The following is a 15,857-nucleotide window of genomic DNA, read 5'->3' on the forward strand; positions in this document are numbered from 1 at the left end:
GTGAAGATGGGGAGGAATTATAGAAAACACACACCAGAGAGTCAGTTCCACACTCTGGCTTGAAGGGGGCCACAAATTTGATGCTAAGCTTTCCAGGGGCCATGACCAGTAGTCAGTCACAATGATAACTGTAGATAACTTTGGGCAGTGCCAAATACAGGAAAATGATGAGTATGGAGACGGGCTGGATAGGGGAGTCCCCTTGGACATGGTGAGGTTTGAGCCAGGGCTTGAAGGATGTTAGTGCTATGTACTCCGGACAGAGGGAGCCACAAGTGAAGTAAATATATAGGAGGACAATGAAGAAGTTGTCCTGGAGAGTAGGAACCCTTTTGGTTAGTCTCCAGGTAGGGCAGGCAGAAGACAGAGGTCTTTAATAACAGTCTTCAGATTTCACACAGAAAGGAGCCCTGACTTTCCTTGAGGAGAAAATGACCTGATGAGAGTGGTATTTGGAGGAAATTATCCTGGCACCACACAGCTGCAATTTTCCCCTTTGCAAATTGGAATTCATCACAGGCATTTAGGTAAAGGCTGTCACACATGTCTCTCCTGATGTGGTTCACATCAGGCTTGGCCATTGGTAATACAGAATCTTTAGAAAATCTGTGCAGCATTAGCGTCTAATAACCTTTGCTTTAAACACAGTGAAGTAAACCACAAACTTAGAAATGGCACATATCCCTCCGGAGTGATTTAGCCCAGGTTCCCTAGAGGCTTAGGCAATCCCTCGATGAAGCTGCATGTAGTAGTCTGGACAATGGCATGAGTGTTGAAAACCCAGGAGGTTCTGATTAGTCTTAGAAATAAGAATAAACTCAGTGACTTTTACTTTCAGTTTGCTTTTCTTGCATGTATAAAGTTTTGAGTTTAAAATGGTTCCAGACTTAAAAAGCATTCTGTATAAAATACAGTACCACCAGCAAGTTTAAAATTTTTTTAAAGAAAATTGTAATTTTGTAGCACATGATACATGGCCATCATGATCAGTTAAAATACTTAGATTTCAAATTTAGGCTTTAAATTTGGCTGAACTGATTTTTCCTTTGTTGTAATTTGAGGGGCTAGCTCCTTCAGTCGCTAGAAGAAATGAAGGTCCTGGCTCCTTTCTTGTTCAATGACTACAGAAGGTAGGAACACAAGGAGTGCAGGGGCTAAGCATTTGGGGGCAGGAAAATATTTGTAGGAACCTGCACTTTCTCAGCCTAAGATGCATTCCTCTTTTACAAGACTGTAGGCTATCTCTTCCTGACCACAGTTAGGTCTGATCCACATGCAGTCCACCTTCGGCACAGTTGTTGTTAGGCTGTGATGGAGAAGGGGGAAAGGGCAAGGCTTTATTGTTTTACTAGTCACAACTTCACTTCATATAACCCAAGTGGCTGTTTCCTTTGGAGGCCTTTTCCAGGCCTCTTGTGAAGCAAGGTGAATTTGTTGGAAGAGTGGTAAGATGAATCCTTCTCCCACCTTTGGTGACTCTCAGCTGGGAAGAGAACTTTATTTGTAAGTGGCAGAACCCTTGGGAGAGAGAGAGTCCTGGTGAAAACTTCTAGAGTTTGAATTCTTCCATGCCTATATGGACTGTCCACATTGGGTTGTTGAGTGTGACCTTGCGTGATTTCTTTGTAGCAAAGTGATTGTAAAACCTAGGAGAGATACAGAAAGTATAGAGTTTTGTTGTAAGTCAATTTTTCTTAATGAAATGCATTGATTCACTCATTTAACAAATATTTATTGAGAACCTTCTATTTTCTAGTTGCTATGCTTGGTGCTGTAGATATGAAAGGATATTGACAAGATAAATTATGGTCCATGAACCACTAATGTGACATATGGGAGAGTGACAGTTCTCAAAGTGGGTACCAAACAGTGATACCAATGTCATAAGATTCTCTTATCCCCACCAAAACAAGTAAAGCAGTGGTTCTGGAACAAATTTGGGAAACACTTTGTTTTTGGAGACACACATTGTGCCACAGAATAATAAAGGCTTTGATATATTCTACTACAAATAATTGTGCCATTCTTTGGTCAGACTGGCATTTATCAAAGCATTTAACCATGGAAACCCACCTACTAATATCTTGGAACTAGTTTTCTGTGAAACACTGTGTTGGAGGCAAGTCAATGGAAATTAACACATGTCAAATCTCACAGGATCATGAAGCTGGTTGTGGTTAGTGGTGGCCAAGTGTTACTTCCACTGAGTCAAATCCACCATGGAAGCCACTGGGCTTGTCCTCTGGGGCCACCAAAGGTACTTCTGTGCAGGACACGGGGTACTCTTTCTGCATTTTCCCTGTGAGAAATGGCCTTGTCCCAGACGTCCTGCTCCAGTTCATACGCTTTCACAGTCCTGGCTTCAGATGCACTGTCAGATAGGAGCATTCTCTGAAATGGCATCTTTAGAATAAAATAAAATTTACTTTTATTTCTTTCATTTTCTTATTACAACAGCAAAGCTTGCTTTTCATGAAACACCATAAAACGATATGAACCAGTAAAAGGAAATAAGGCCCATCCAGAAATAACTACTGCTTATCTTAGTGACCACCCTCTGAGTTCTCCATGTACACCCCCCCAACTACACACCTACTTATTAAAAATTGGGATGACCTTTTTTACTTAGTACTGTGACAGGGCTGGCCTGTCTCGTTTTCATTACTTGTAGTGCCTCACGCAGACAGTGACACTCTGTAGGTACTCAATAAGAGATGAAAAATTACTAAATCTAAGGCCTCTTCTGGCTCTAAATCTATTTGATCTTTTTATTCTTTTACACTGTGAATCTTCTGTGTGGCCACAATTTACCCTGATTTGTTTTTTTAAAAAGTCAATAGGCCTTATTTTCTAGAACAGTCATAGATTTACAGTAAAATTGAGCAGGTGGTATAGTGTTCCCAAATAGAATCCTTTGCCACCAACACAGTTTCCCTATTATTAACATCTGGCGTTAGTGTTGAACATCTGGGTCTGTCAAACACTGTTTCCCTGTATTTTAACCATCCCAATAGGTGTGTAGTAGTACCTCCTGTTTTAATTTGCAATTCCCTAATGACATCTGATGTCATCTTTTCTTTTGATATATACAAAAGTTTGTATATATTTTTTAGTGAGGTGTCTTTTCAGGTTTTTTGCCTATTTTTTAATTGGGTTCATTTCTTAGTTGTTCAGTTTTATGAGTCTTTTGGACACAGAATTCTAGATTGATCATTTTCCTTCAACACTTTAAATATTTCACTCTACTCTCTTGCTTGCATGGTATCTGAAGAGAGGGCCAAAGTAATTTTTATGTTTGTTCCTTTAGGGGTTAGGTGCTTTTTATTTCTTCTTTCAAAATTTTCTCTTGGTCTTTCAATTTTCTGTAATTTAATATATCTAGGCATAAACTGTTCTCTGAGCTTTCTGGATCTGTACTTTGGTATCTGTCATTAATTTGGAGAACTTCTCAACCATTATTACCTCAGATATATCCTCTGTTCGTTTCTGTCTTTCTTCTCATTCTAGTATTTCCATTTCACATATGTTCTACCTTATGTAATTGTTCTACAGTTCTTTGGTATTCTGTCACATTTTTAAAAATAATTCTTTGTGTTTGCATTTCTAATTGTGAGGTTTCCATTGAAATCTCAAGCTCACTGAGTTTTCAGAGTCCCCATCTCTCTGCTTACATTACCCATCTGTTCTTGTTATCTTTATGTTTCCCTAAGGACTCCTTCTTCAATAGAATCTATGTCTCCCTGCTTGCCATTGGTTGCCACTGTTACTGTACTAGAGCCTGTTGATGTGGTAAGTTAGGCATGGGGGAGATGAAGTTTCTATAATCTTATGATCAAATCTCACGTTTGTAGTGGCCTGAGTCCCTGGGCTATGGTCTTCAGAAGCATTCCTAGCCTCTTATATGTCCTTATGTAAGGCAATAAGGCCACAGGGACTTAATTTCCCTTCCACTGATCAGATAATGTTCTGGTAAGGTGGTTTTCCTTCAAGAACAAAAAAATGCAAACACAAAAACCTTTTTGGCCTTTGTTATGGAGAATGCTGAGAATATTTCAAAATGATGACTTTTCTCCCTCCCTCTGCTGAAAACAGGAGGGGTTTACTCCAGTCTTCACTGTGAGAACATGGTAGGGAGCCTTCAAGTACAGACACTCCTCTCCAAAAAAGAAAATGGGGGCCCCTGGGGTTCTTTTTAGTTTCAAGTAGTCCACACTTAACATCCACCAATTCTTAAAAATTACCATCTAAGTTACTGGTTCCAGGGGCTTCTGCCTCAGGTAAACCATTCTCAGGTTTGCTTCACCATATTCCCTGGTCCCCTCAGATCTCAGGGTGGTGGTTCACCCTGCAATGTCAACTCTCTGATGTTTCCAAGAAAAGTTGTTGGTTTTCAACTTGTTCAGATGTTTCTTCTTGTTTTGAAGGCAGGAGTCCTTCCAACCTCTTTTAATGTCAAAAGTCATCTATTAATTTTGACATGATTCATTTAGTGGTCATTTATTGAGCACCATCTGTTGCTGAGGCTTTTTTAAAGTTTTTTATTTATTTTTATTTTGGTATCATTAATCTACAATTACATGAGGAACATTATGTTTACTAGACTCCCCCCATCACCAAGTCCCCTCCATATACCCCATTACAGTCACTGTCCATCAGCGTAGTAAGATGCTGTAGAATCACTACTTGTCTTCTCTGTGTTGCACAGCCCTCCCTGTGCCCCCCCCCACATTATACATGTTAATTGTAATGCCTCCTTTCTTCCCCCCACCCCCTTATCCCTCCCTTCCCTCCCATCCTCCCCAGTCCCTTTCCCTTTGGTAACTGTTAGTCCATTTTTGGGTTCTGTGATTCTGCTGCTGTTTTGTTCCTTCAGTTTTTCTTTGTTCTTATACTCCACATATGAGTAAAATCATTTGGTACTTGTCTTTCTCTGCCTGGCTTATTTCACTGAGCATAATACCCTCTAGCTCCATCCATGTTGTTGCAAATGGTAGGACTTGTTTTCTTCTTATGGCTAAATAATATTCCATTGTGTATATGTACCACATCTTCTTTATCCATTCATCTACTGATGGACACTTAGGTTGCTTCCATTTCTTGGCTATTGTAAATAGTGCTGCAATAAACATAGGGGTGCATCTCTCTTTTTCAAACAGGGCTTCTGTATTCTTAGGGTAAATTCCTAGGAGTGGAATTCCTGGGTCAAATGGTAAGTCTATTTTGAGCATTTTGAAGAACCTCCATACTGCTTTCTGTCGTGACCCTTCAGGGACTGAAGCAACATGCCCAAGGTCTTGATTCTTCTCTAGGCTTTATTGTCTAATCTCTCGCGGTGGTTACAGCAGTTGTCGGGCAGCTCTCCTCCCTCCCGGTGGGCTCCCTTATGTTCAGTCACCCAACCAATCTGGGACAGTATCATGCGTGACCTTTAAGCGGATAGGTGTCACGCGCCACTCTAAGCGGGCAGCACGAGCTGTGCACGGATACGGAAGTCTGCTGGGCCAATCCCCAACAGGGAAGAGGGGAAAGGGTGGTGAGCAGGAAGCAGGCACCATTTTAGGGCGTTGTCCAGCTAGAGTGGGGCTCTGCCTTGGCCGTAGGCCGGGCCCCCACATCTTCCCCTTTATTGTTTTATAACCAAAGGGCTGTCGGGATCATGCCTGTCTTAGGTCATCCGGAGTCTGCAGCATTCTTACCCGTCCTCAGGCAACAGACAGCTTAGGTCTGCGCCCTGTCTTAGGTTGATATGCGCAGCTCCTGATCTTACCCGTCCTTGACTACTGATCCAGCATATTAAGCCATACTCTAGGGGAGATGCCTTCCTCTAGCGCTGCCATGGCCTGCAACAGGACCTTCCGTTCTCCTCGTTGCTGTTTTTGTATGGAACAGACTTTCCTCCCAACCAGGAGGAGGCCCACAATTAGCAATATTCCTATGACACCTACACCTGACCAGGCTTTGGTGGCGTTTAACATCTTGCCTAACTGTCTGGACAAGTTGGCAGCTTTAGAATAATTATGAAAAGGAATACCAGTAATACACCCTCGTATACGCAGCCCACAGACAAAACCTCCCCCAAGAGGTCCAATTGTTCTTGAAGAAGGTTCAGTGGCCTGGGACAGACCATTCAGTGTCTCTGCCGTAGGAATGGTGATAGTCAGCGCGGCAGTGGCTGCAGCTGCAGCTCGGCTCCGCCATCGCCTGCTGTAGGATCCACAGCAGGAGCAGAAGCAGTGCGATCATCTTGTACCTCCGCTCCGGGGTTTTCCACTCTGCGTATCAGACGTTCAGGCACCCAAACAGGGTTCTGCTGGTCCTGTGGAAAAACACAAACCAAGCCTCGGGTCCAGATTATCACTGGGTCCGGGCCTTTCCATGTTCCTTCCAACACATCCTTCCACAAAACTTTAGGCATGTGTTTTGGATTGGATTGTTGGCCGTGCCACTCTGCTGCACTGCGGCCATTTTTGTCTGGTGTTCTAAAATCTTCTCCTATTCCCCGTTTTTGTTTATATAAGGCATTCTTGAGGGTGAGGTGAGTGCGTTCCACCATACCCTGACCCTGAGGGTTGTCTCTAGCTCCCTGCTGCTCTCATGACACAAAAGGATGTCATCTATATAATGATAGATGATTATCAGGGGAAACTGTTTCCTGACAGTTTGTAAGGCCTTCTTTACATACACATGGTGGGGCTATTAGCCATGCCCTGTGGCAATAAACCTTTGACAGTCTCTGGGGTGAAGCGGGATGGAGAAGAAACAGTCTTGGATAATCTCCACTTGCCAGACTTTTTCCTAATTACAAAAATAGGTGTGTTCCATGGCAAGGTAGAGGGCTGGAGGTGACCAGCTGCTATCTGTTCTTGTACTAAAGTGTGGGCTGCTTCCTTCTTTTCTTTGGTGAGGGGCCACTGAGGTACCCACATGGGCCTTTTTAAGCTGTTTTCCCTCAGTGGCCCCGAAGAAAAACCCAATCCTGGTCCTCCATCCCCATCCTCTCTCTAAAGGGGGAAGTATCCTAGTTATGATTTAGATGGACTACGTCGCTAATTCCGCAAACCTTTTGATTTCGTCACCACTCTGCGAACCTTTTGATTTCGTGGCCACTCTGTGAACCTTTTGATTTCGTCGCCACTCTGCGAACCTTCACTGGCGCCTCCTCATTCCATATATTATAATAAACAATGTCACAAACACTAACAGGACACACACACTACACATAAACACCCACTGCAACTGCCTGCCGTCTGCCCTGCCACGTATACTTTCAGTTTACTCGCCGATCCACTCACCCTCCTCGGTTCCCTCTCCCAGTCTGGCCAGCCGACCGAACGGCGTCCAGCGACGTTCATCGGCAGGCACCAGGGTCAGCAGATCAGGTCGCGACGAAGTTTAGCGATTCCTGGGGTTCGGCACCACTTGTCGCGACCCTTCAGGGACCGAAGCAACACGCCCAAGGTCTTTATTCTTCTCTAGGCTTTATTGTCTAATCTCTCGCAGCGGTTACAGCAGTTGTCGGGCAGCTCTCCTCCCTCCCGGCGGGCTCCCTTATATTCAGTCACCCAACCAATCCGGGACAGTATCATGCGTGACCTTTAAGCGGATAGGTGTCACGCGCCACTCTAAGTGGGCAGCACGAGCTGTGCACGGGTACGGAAGTCTGCTGGGCCAATCCCCAACAGGGAAGAGGGGAAAGGGTGGTGAGCAGGAAGCAGGCACCATCTTTAGGGCATTGTCCAGCTAGAGTGGGGCTCAGCCTCGGCCATAGGCCGGGCCCCCACACTTTCCACAATGGTTGAACTAATTTACATTCCCACCAGTAGTGTAGGAGGGTTCCCCTTTCTCCACAACCTCGCCAACATTTGTTGTTGTTTGTCTTTTGGATGGTGTGCTGAGGCTTTTTACAAGACCTAATAGAGGACACTCCAAGCTTCTATCCTCAGGGACCATCTGGGGTTATTTTCTTGGTATATACTTTGTCTCTCCAACTGGGCTGAGCTCCCCAATCATGGTATGTGTGTTTGTATTCTGGCTTCTTTAGGCAGAAGCTTTCCTCAAATGAGTCCATAAATCCACATTCTAAAGAGTTCAGGTGTTCACTAAGATAATTTTATGCTTGCATTTTAATGATAAAGACTTAGGATAATTTAAGGATATTCTAGAACAGGTGTTAGCAAATGGGCTCACCTCCTGTTTATTTGTAAAACACTTTTTGTTGGAACAGAGCTGTGCTCAACACGATTGTTCCTCAACCTTGTGGTCTTTGCCCCAACATTGTCTAGAGAACACAGATCATAACTTAACTCCCATTTCCTTTTCTACTTTGCACAGAGGAGGTGCTTAATACAGATTTGCTGAATAAGTAAACTAAGGGGCAAATAAATTCCTCACTTTGCTTCGTGTGTCCTCTAAGTGAGAGCAGCAGCAGCCTTTTCATCCATTAACAGTCACATTGCATGAAGTGGATGCTGGGTCATGGCAGAGCACATGCAGGTTCTTGGGTCCTTCATTTTGACAGAAAAATGAGTCCAGGAATTATCTGGGCAAAGTAGGTAGGACAGTATTCTGGGCAGAGGAAACAATGAATGTGAAGGCCTATAAGGGAGAAACCCTCACACATTACCCTCATAAACCATGCTGATATATAAAAATAATAATAGCAACTTTGGGTGTGGACCTACTTTGTTCTAAGCATTCTGAAAAAAGCTGTACATACATTGTTTTATCAATGCTCACAGCTCTTTGAACAATGTATTATTCATTTTGCAGATGAGGAAACTGAGACTCAGAGTGATGAAGGTATCTCGGTAAGATCACACAGCTGCTGGTTGGTGGGAGATGCTTTGATCCAGCCTCACTGGGGACCAGAGCCAGCTTTTGTTCCTAACCACTGTACAGAGCTGCCTTCAGTAAGTGGCTGTGACTGAGGAAGAGCCTTCTGTAGGTGCTGGGGCATGGGGAGGCTTGCTCCTGCCAAGCCAGTTAGCATTTAGATGAACAGAACAGATTTACATAGCTACTCTCACTCTGCCCATCGCCCAAGTTGGCCCCCTTGCAGGTGCCCCTTAGGTCAGTGCAAATCACTTCCATGATGGACCACACAGCAGTTCTCAAGGACGCTCCCCATTAAAGGCCTGTTGGTGGGAGAGAGGTGGGAGGCTGCTTCCCAGGGGTGAGCACGGAGCAGCTCCAGGGAGCTCCAGGCCCACAGATGGCCATGTGGATGGCACCTTCCAGAGCTCTGCAGAGAGGCAGCCTTGTGAAATTCAGATGGCCTGGTATGTTAAGATATACTGAGAAAGTGAGTTATTGGGTGGGTTTGGGAGCTCATCTGTTTTTCAGGGAGTTTTGTAGAAATGTTTTTCTTGTAAAAGAGTTTGGCCAATTCAAGGCGTAGACATGGAGTTAGGTGAATATAGGGTAGGGGAGATGCTGGGAGAAATAGGTAATTGTCATAATTTAATTAAAAATATTTTAAAGCCTCCAAATATGTACACTTGATAGACAGAAAACATTTGATGCTTGCAGAGTTCCATGTATCCACACATCTTTCACCATTAAAATTCCTGCCATTATCTTAAAAAATAAAGACCCATTATGAGCACATAAAAAGGTGCTCACCATCACTAGCCATCAGAGCAATGAAAATCCAAATCACAGTTTTTGTACCCACTGGAATGGCTATAACCAAGAAGACAAATAGTGACAAGAACTGGCAAGGATGTGGAGAGATGGGACCCCTCCTGTGCTGCGGGTGGGAATGTGCAACGATGCTGCTGCTGTGGACAACAGGCTGGCAGCTCCTCAAAAGCCTGTCATAGAGTTACCATATGACCTAGCAGTTCTGCTCCTAGGTGTGTATCTAAGAAAGGAAAAGACATGTCTGCAAAAACAAAAACTCGCACGTTTTCATGTTCAATAATGTTCTCAGCAGCATTATTCGTAATAGCCAAAACATGGAACCAATCCAATGTCTGTCAACTGATAAATGGATAAACAAAATGTGTATATCTGTACAGTGGACTATTATTCTGCAATAAAAAGAATTGAAGTAGTGATGAACCTTAAAAACAGGCTAGGTGATAAAAGCTAGTCGCAAAGGATTATGTATTGTGTGATTCTATTTCTATGCAGTGTCCAAATAGGCAGATCAGTGCAGACAGCAAGTAGATTGGTAGTTGCCTCAGGTTGGGGAGTGACTGCTAATGAGTAGGGGGTTTCTTTTTGGGGTGATAAAAATGTGGTAATATTGACTGTGGTTGATGGTTGTAAAACTGAATATACTAAAGTCATAGAGTTGTATGCTTTCAGTGGGTGAATTATATCTCACTAAGATTATATTATCAAACAAGCAATATGAGCAGTAACCCCCACACCTCAGAGGTGGGGTGCCATTGGCTTATGGGCACATTTTCCTCTCTATTCTACACTGATTACAGCCCCACTGGGCAGGCAGAAAGGAATAAGGGAGTCATTTTTACTATATGAGAAAGCCAAATATAGAGCTTCCCGGTGCCCAGGTAGCTTTGCAGAAGGTCCATTAAGGCCCTCAGGGCTTCTGGCAGCTAGTTCCAGACACTGGTGACAGACCTGTGGTTTTCAAGCTATATCTACAGAACCTCTTCAGAGGACACCCCATGACAGTGGGTGGGGTGGACATGAGAAGCCGAGTTGCTGAATAGGCAAGCTCTGGTCTCCCGCTTGGTTAGTATCAAAGCACTTCTGGGTTTAAATTGACATATTGGGCTCTTGAATGTGCTTTCTTCGGGGGGGAAAAAAAACCAAAATGGTTTTCTGCCAAAATCCATTGCCCTCACACCCCTGGGTTTCAGATTGCAAAGACAGCAAACAGAACAGTTTGCTTGACCTCAGCAGTCAATGCACTGATGTATCTTTAGAAAAATGCCCACATTTCCAACAAAAAGTGGTAACTTGGGCTGCCAAGATCTTGTTGCTTTGGTGTTGATTCTTTGCTGAGGAATGTGCCCGCAAGATATCTGTTTGCCGCACTAATTGCCAATGAACAAGTGAGAAATATTGCCTTTGGCCAAAATATATTCTGTTGCTAGAAAACAGTATGGCTAAAATGTTTATGAAATTATTAGAAAACAATAACTTACTGCTAATATTGTATAAGATACCCTTGTCCCCAGGAATGCTCCCATCCTTATCCAAGACTGTCTGTAGAAGCAAAAATTATTTCCCAGCAAAATCCAGAATTGTTCCCAATTTGTTTTAACAAGGAATGACATAAGTTTACCAGACAAAGGAGTTCCATTTTTCACTCCCTGTGGTTAATCGGTATGGGCAGAAAGCTGTAAATATCATAGATGGTTGCTGCTGGCTGACCTTGGGGGTCCTATTTCCTAAGAACCACGGTTCACTGGTTTCTTATGTCCCACAGGCGCCAAGAGCAGCCGTGAGGACTGGTGAACAAAAGCCGGGGGCCCCAGAAGCCTGTGTTGAGGATTGATGTGACCCTTGACCTCCACTAGTGAGGCCCGGAGGGAAAGAGGCACAGTCAGGCTCCAGTAACACTTAATGACAGGTCTTGTTAGGGTTAAAAAAACAGTTCTGGCGTCCAGCTGAGACCTCATCTGGGGAGGTGCTCAGAGGCCCTCAGTGACAGCCTGTGGGCCCCGCGTGCAGCTGCGCCCGGTGCTTGCTGAGCGCTCTTTCTGAGTCTGTGCCTGCCGAGGACCGCCCCTCGCCTCAGCCTGTGCCAGTAGGCAGATCCATTTACGTTTTTCCCCATTGCCTCCAGAATGTGCCACCCCACCTGAGGAGACAGTGAGGTTCTGACAGTGGCAAAAAAACAAAAAAAATCATCATTAAGAAAGTGACCCAGGATGAGTAGTACCCTTATAGAAGAGTCGCCGAGAGCTCCCTGTTCCCTTCTACCTTGGAGTTACAGGGGAAGACAGAAGTCTGTAACCCAGGAAGTGGGCCTCGGCAGAACACAACCACGTGGGCACGTGATCTTGGACTTCCGGCCTCCAGAACTGTGTGCCACACATTTTTGTTGTTTATAAGCTCCCCAGTTTGTGGTATTTTTGTTAATGGTAGTGAGAGCTAAGGCAACACCTTATGTAAATGTACGGAGCTTTTACCTAGGTGTGACTAGGGTTTAACTTTATAGGTTGAATGGAATGAGATGAAGATCTTGGATGTAGCTCTCCACTGAAATATACAAACAAACTTAAGACTGTGAGAGATCTGAACTGTGAACAGAGGGCTTTAATTATCTTCCCTTCTGAATAATTCCTAGCCAGCATCATGTAAGTCTTTGATACATCTGAATAGATATCAGTGACCCATTTTATTCATGAAAAAGAAAGAAAATAACACAGCATGCTCTTGGCACCTGCAAATTTAACACCATGGTTCTCACTAATCTTTGAAGCAATTTGGTGTTTTACTAAGGTGCCAGGTTGAGCAGCCCAGGACCTGGCATCTACTGCACCCTGAAGCAGTTCCACGGCTCTTGATCTGTCCAGGGTGCAGCGACTGGGGTAATAGGATGGTGCCATGGAAGTGAACAGATGGGGAGCGTGAAACTCCAGCTGAAGGTGAAAATGGGGTGAGGAGAGCTGAGGAGTGTGCAAGGGACGTGTTATTCTAGAGGAATTGTGATGTGGGAGAAAGCCTGTTCATTTTCTGGTATTTGGGGATTTCTGAAGGTTTAGACATATTATTCTCAAATAACAAAGGTCTACTATGGAGAGTGTGAAGCATTAAAAACACATTTTATTTTGAGACAATACAGATCCACATGCACTTATAAGAAATAATTCTGTGAGATCCCGTGTGCTCCTTATCCACTTTGTCCAAAAGGTAACATATTAAAGACTAATAAAATTGAGCAACTTTTTAATGTTTATTGTCCCTTTACATATTATCCCGTGAAGTGCCTATTTGAGTCTTTTCTAATTTTCTATTGGGATGTCTTTTTTTCAAATTAGTTTATACTAATTCTTTATATATTCTGGAAATTAATCCTTTGTTAGGTATTTCCCACCACTCTGTGGTTTGCTTTTCATTCTCTTAATGGTGTTTTGGGGATGAACAGAAGTGTTATTTTAATGTAATCGAACTATTTATTTTTTCCCCCTTAACTGTTAGTACTTCTTGTATCCTGCTCAAAGGTTCTTTTATTCTTGACTTTCATACTTCTACTAATGGATTTCCCATCTTCCCAGTCAAGCAGGTTTGCCACTTTGAAGTCCCTTTGACTTCTTTCTCTCATCTGGTCCACTTTAATTAGTCATTATATCAACTTGATGCTACCTTAGAATTACTCTTACATACCTTTCATTCTTTCAGACACCACCTTCCTTCAAGCTCCGCTTAGTCATCACAAAAACTTCTAGCAAGCTCCTTCCACGTCTCATCTGTCCTTTCGCTGTGTCTCTGCATAGTAATCCTGCTAAGACAACATAGTCTCACTGCTTGGCTCACAACAAGCAAGCGTGCCCCAGTGCATTCAGACTGAGTCTCAGATGCCTTGCCTACTGCTCAAGGCCTTCCAAGATCTGATCCTCTTCGCTCACGTTTTCACACAACCTGTGCTCCACTGATACTGCACTGTTGCTGTTGTTCTCAATGCTCCCGCTGGCTTTCTTCATGCTATTATGTCTAGAGTTGCTTTATCCCTTAGCAGGTTTTCCTGGTGAGTTGCCACCATCCTCCCATGCCCAGCTGAAGCACTATTTTCTCTAGGAGATTTTCCACAGTCCTCTCTCATAGCAATGTATTTGCTTCTTTTTAATGCTATATCCTGTGTTACAGTTACCTGTGTGTGTTTTGTTTACAATTCTATATTGTAAGATTCTAGAGGATAGGGACTCTGTCTTACTCTTCTTACTGTCTCTCTGATGGGACTTACACAGTGCCTTTCACATCATTGGGTTTTGTCTTATATTTATTTATTATTAATAAGAAATTAGAAAGTAATAACTACAATTTATTGAGTATTGTGGTAAATGCTAAACATGCATTATCTCAAATATCATGGAGCTGTGAGGATTAAATGACATATGGCTAATAAAGACCTTGAAACGTAAGTGGTTCCAATTATTATTACTATTATTCCTATTTAACTGGTGAGAAAACTAAAGCAGGTAGAGATTAAGTCACTTGCTCAGTATTGCAGAGCCAGATGGAGTTGGGACTTGAGGCCAGGTGTCTGCCTATTTTTGTCTGGTTTCTTTCGTTTAGCATAATGATTTTGAGATTCAGCCATGTTGTTGTGTATATCAGCAGTGCATCCCTTTAATTGGTGAATAGTATTCCCTTGTATGGATGTACTACAGTCTATCAATGCATTTACCTATTGATGGACATTTGTATTGTTTCTAATTTTTAGCTATGGCAAATGAAGCTGCTAAGAACATTCATGCACAATCTTCGTGTGGACATACATTTTGTTTCTTTTGGTTAAATACTTAAAAGTGAAATAGGTTTTTATATTTCTTTTGTATTTCATTTTATATTTCATCAGTTTCTCCACATAATTGAAAACACTTAGTATGTTAAATCTTTTTAATCTCAGCCAGGCTAATGGGTGTGTAGTGGTATCTCATTGTGGCTTTTATATTGTCATAGATATGTCACAACAATGACTAATGATGTTGAACATCTTTTCATGTATTTATTGGCCATTCATATCTTTTCTTTGGTGAAGTATCTGTTCATATCATTTTGAATTCTAGGAATTCTCTATATATTTTGGATGGAGATCCTTTATCAGATAAATGTGCTGTGAATACTTTCTACCAGTATTTTATTTGATCCTTTGTTTTGTTTTGTTTTCTTATTGGTGCCTTTCAAAGAACAGGTTTAAATTTTGATAAAATTTAATTATCAATACTTTTTATTTTATAGATAGTGCTTTTGACGTCATATCTAAGACATCTTTCCCTGCCCTAAAGTTGCAAATATTTTTCCAGAAGTTTCATAGTTTCAGATTTCACATTAAGCTATTGGATACATTTGAGTTGATTTTTGTCTATAATAGTAAGGATTGATGTTTACTTTTTAATATGGATACTTAGTTGACTGAACATTTATGGAAAAGCTTCCTTTCTAATTGCCTTGGCATCATGGAATTTGCCTTTGTCAAAAATCAGTTGGAATTTTTCTTGACTCTATTCTATTCCACTGATCTGTATGCCTGTGCCTAAACAACAACAAATGGCCTGAATTACTATAGTTTTATACTAAGTATTGTAATCAAATATAGTAAGTCCTCAAACTATGTTCTTTAATCAAATTGCTCTGGCTATTCTAGATTCTTTGAAGCTCCATATAAATCTTAGAATCAGCTTGTCAATTTCTATAAAAATGCCTGTAGAAATTTTAATTGTGTTGAAACCTGGGGAGAATTTGGCAGCATTGCCATTTAAATACTATACAGTTTTCTAATCTCTGAACCATACTGCATCTCTCCATTTATTTAGGTCGGAGAAGTTGGGGTAGGAGACAAAATATTTTGACATTAATGTTAAATCTTGTGAGTCTTCACAATTATTGTTAAACTGTTGGTGTTAAAAGTCAGAAAAAAGTTTCCTCTCCTTTCTTCTTTCCCTCCTTCTTCCTTTTCTTCTTCTCATACATCTTTTTGACTGAAAGCAAATTTATCACAGGCTCAGGTTTTAATTCATATCCTATTTTTTCATCTTCTATTGTTCAAAATTTTTATGCTTTATATCCTAAATGTCTCTTATTATTTAAAATATGTCTATTATATTTAGAGTTGTGCTGATAAATGAATCATGATAACACATTGCCCAATATAGGACTATGATGCTGTGCCTAACACAGCAGACAACATCCATTCTGGGAGCTGATCTAATACC

The sequence above is a fragment of the Manis javanica genome, chromosome 1, assembly GCF_040802235.1.
Source record: "Manis javanica isolate MJ-LG chromosome 1, MJ_LKY, whole genome shotgun sequence".
Classification (NCBI taxonomy): Eukaryota; Metazoa; Chordata; class Mammalia; order Pholidota; family Manidae; genus Manis; species Manis javanica.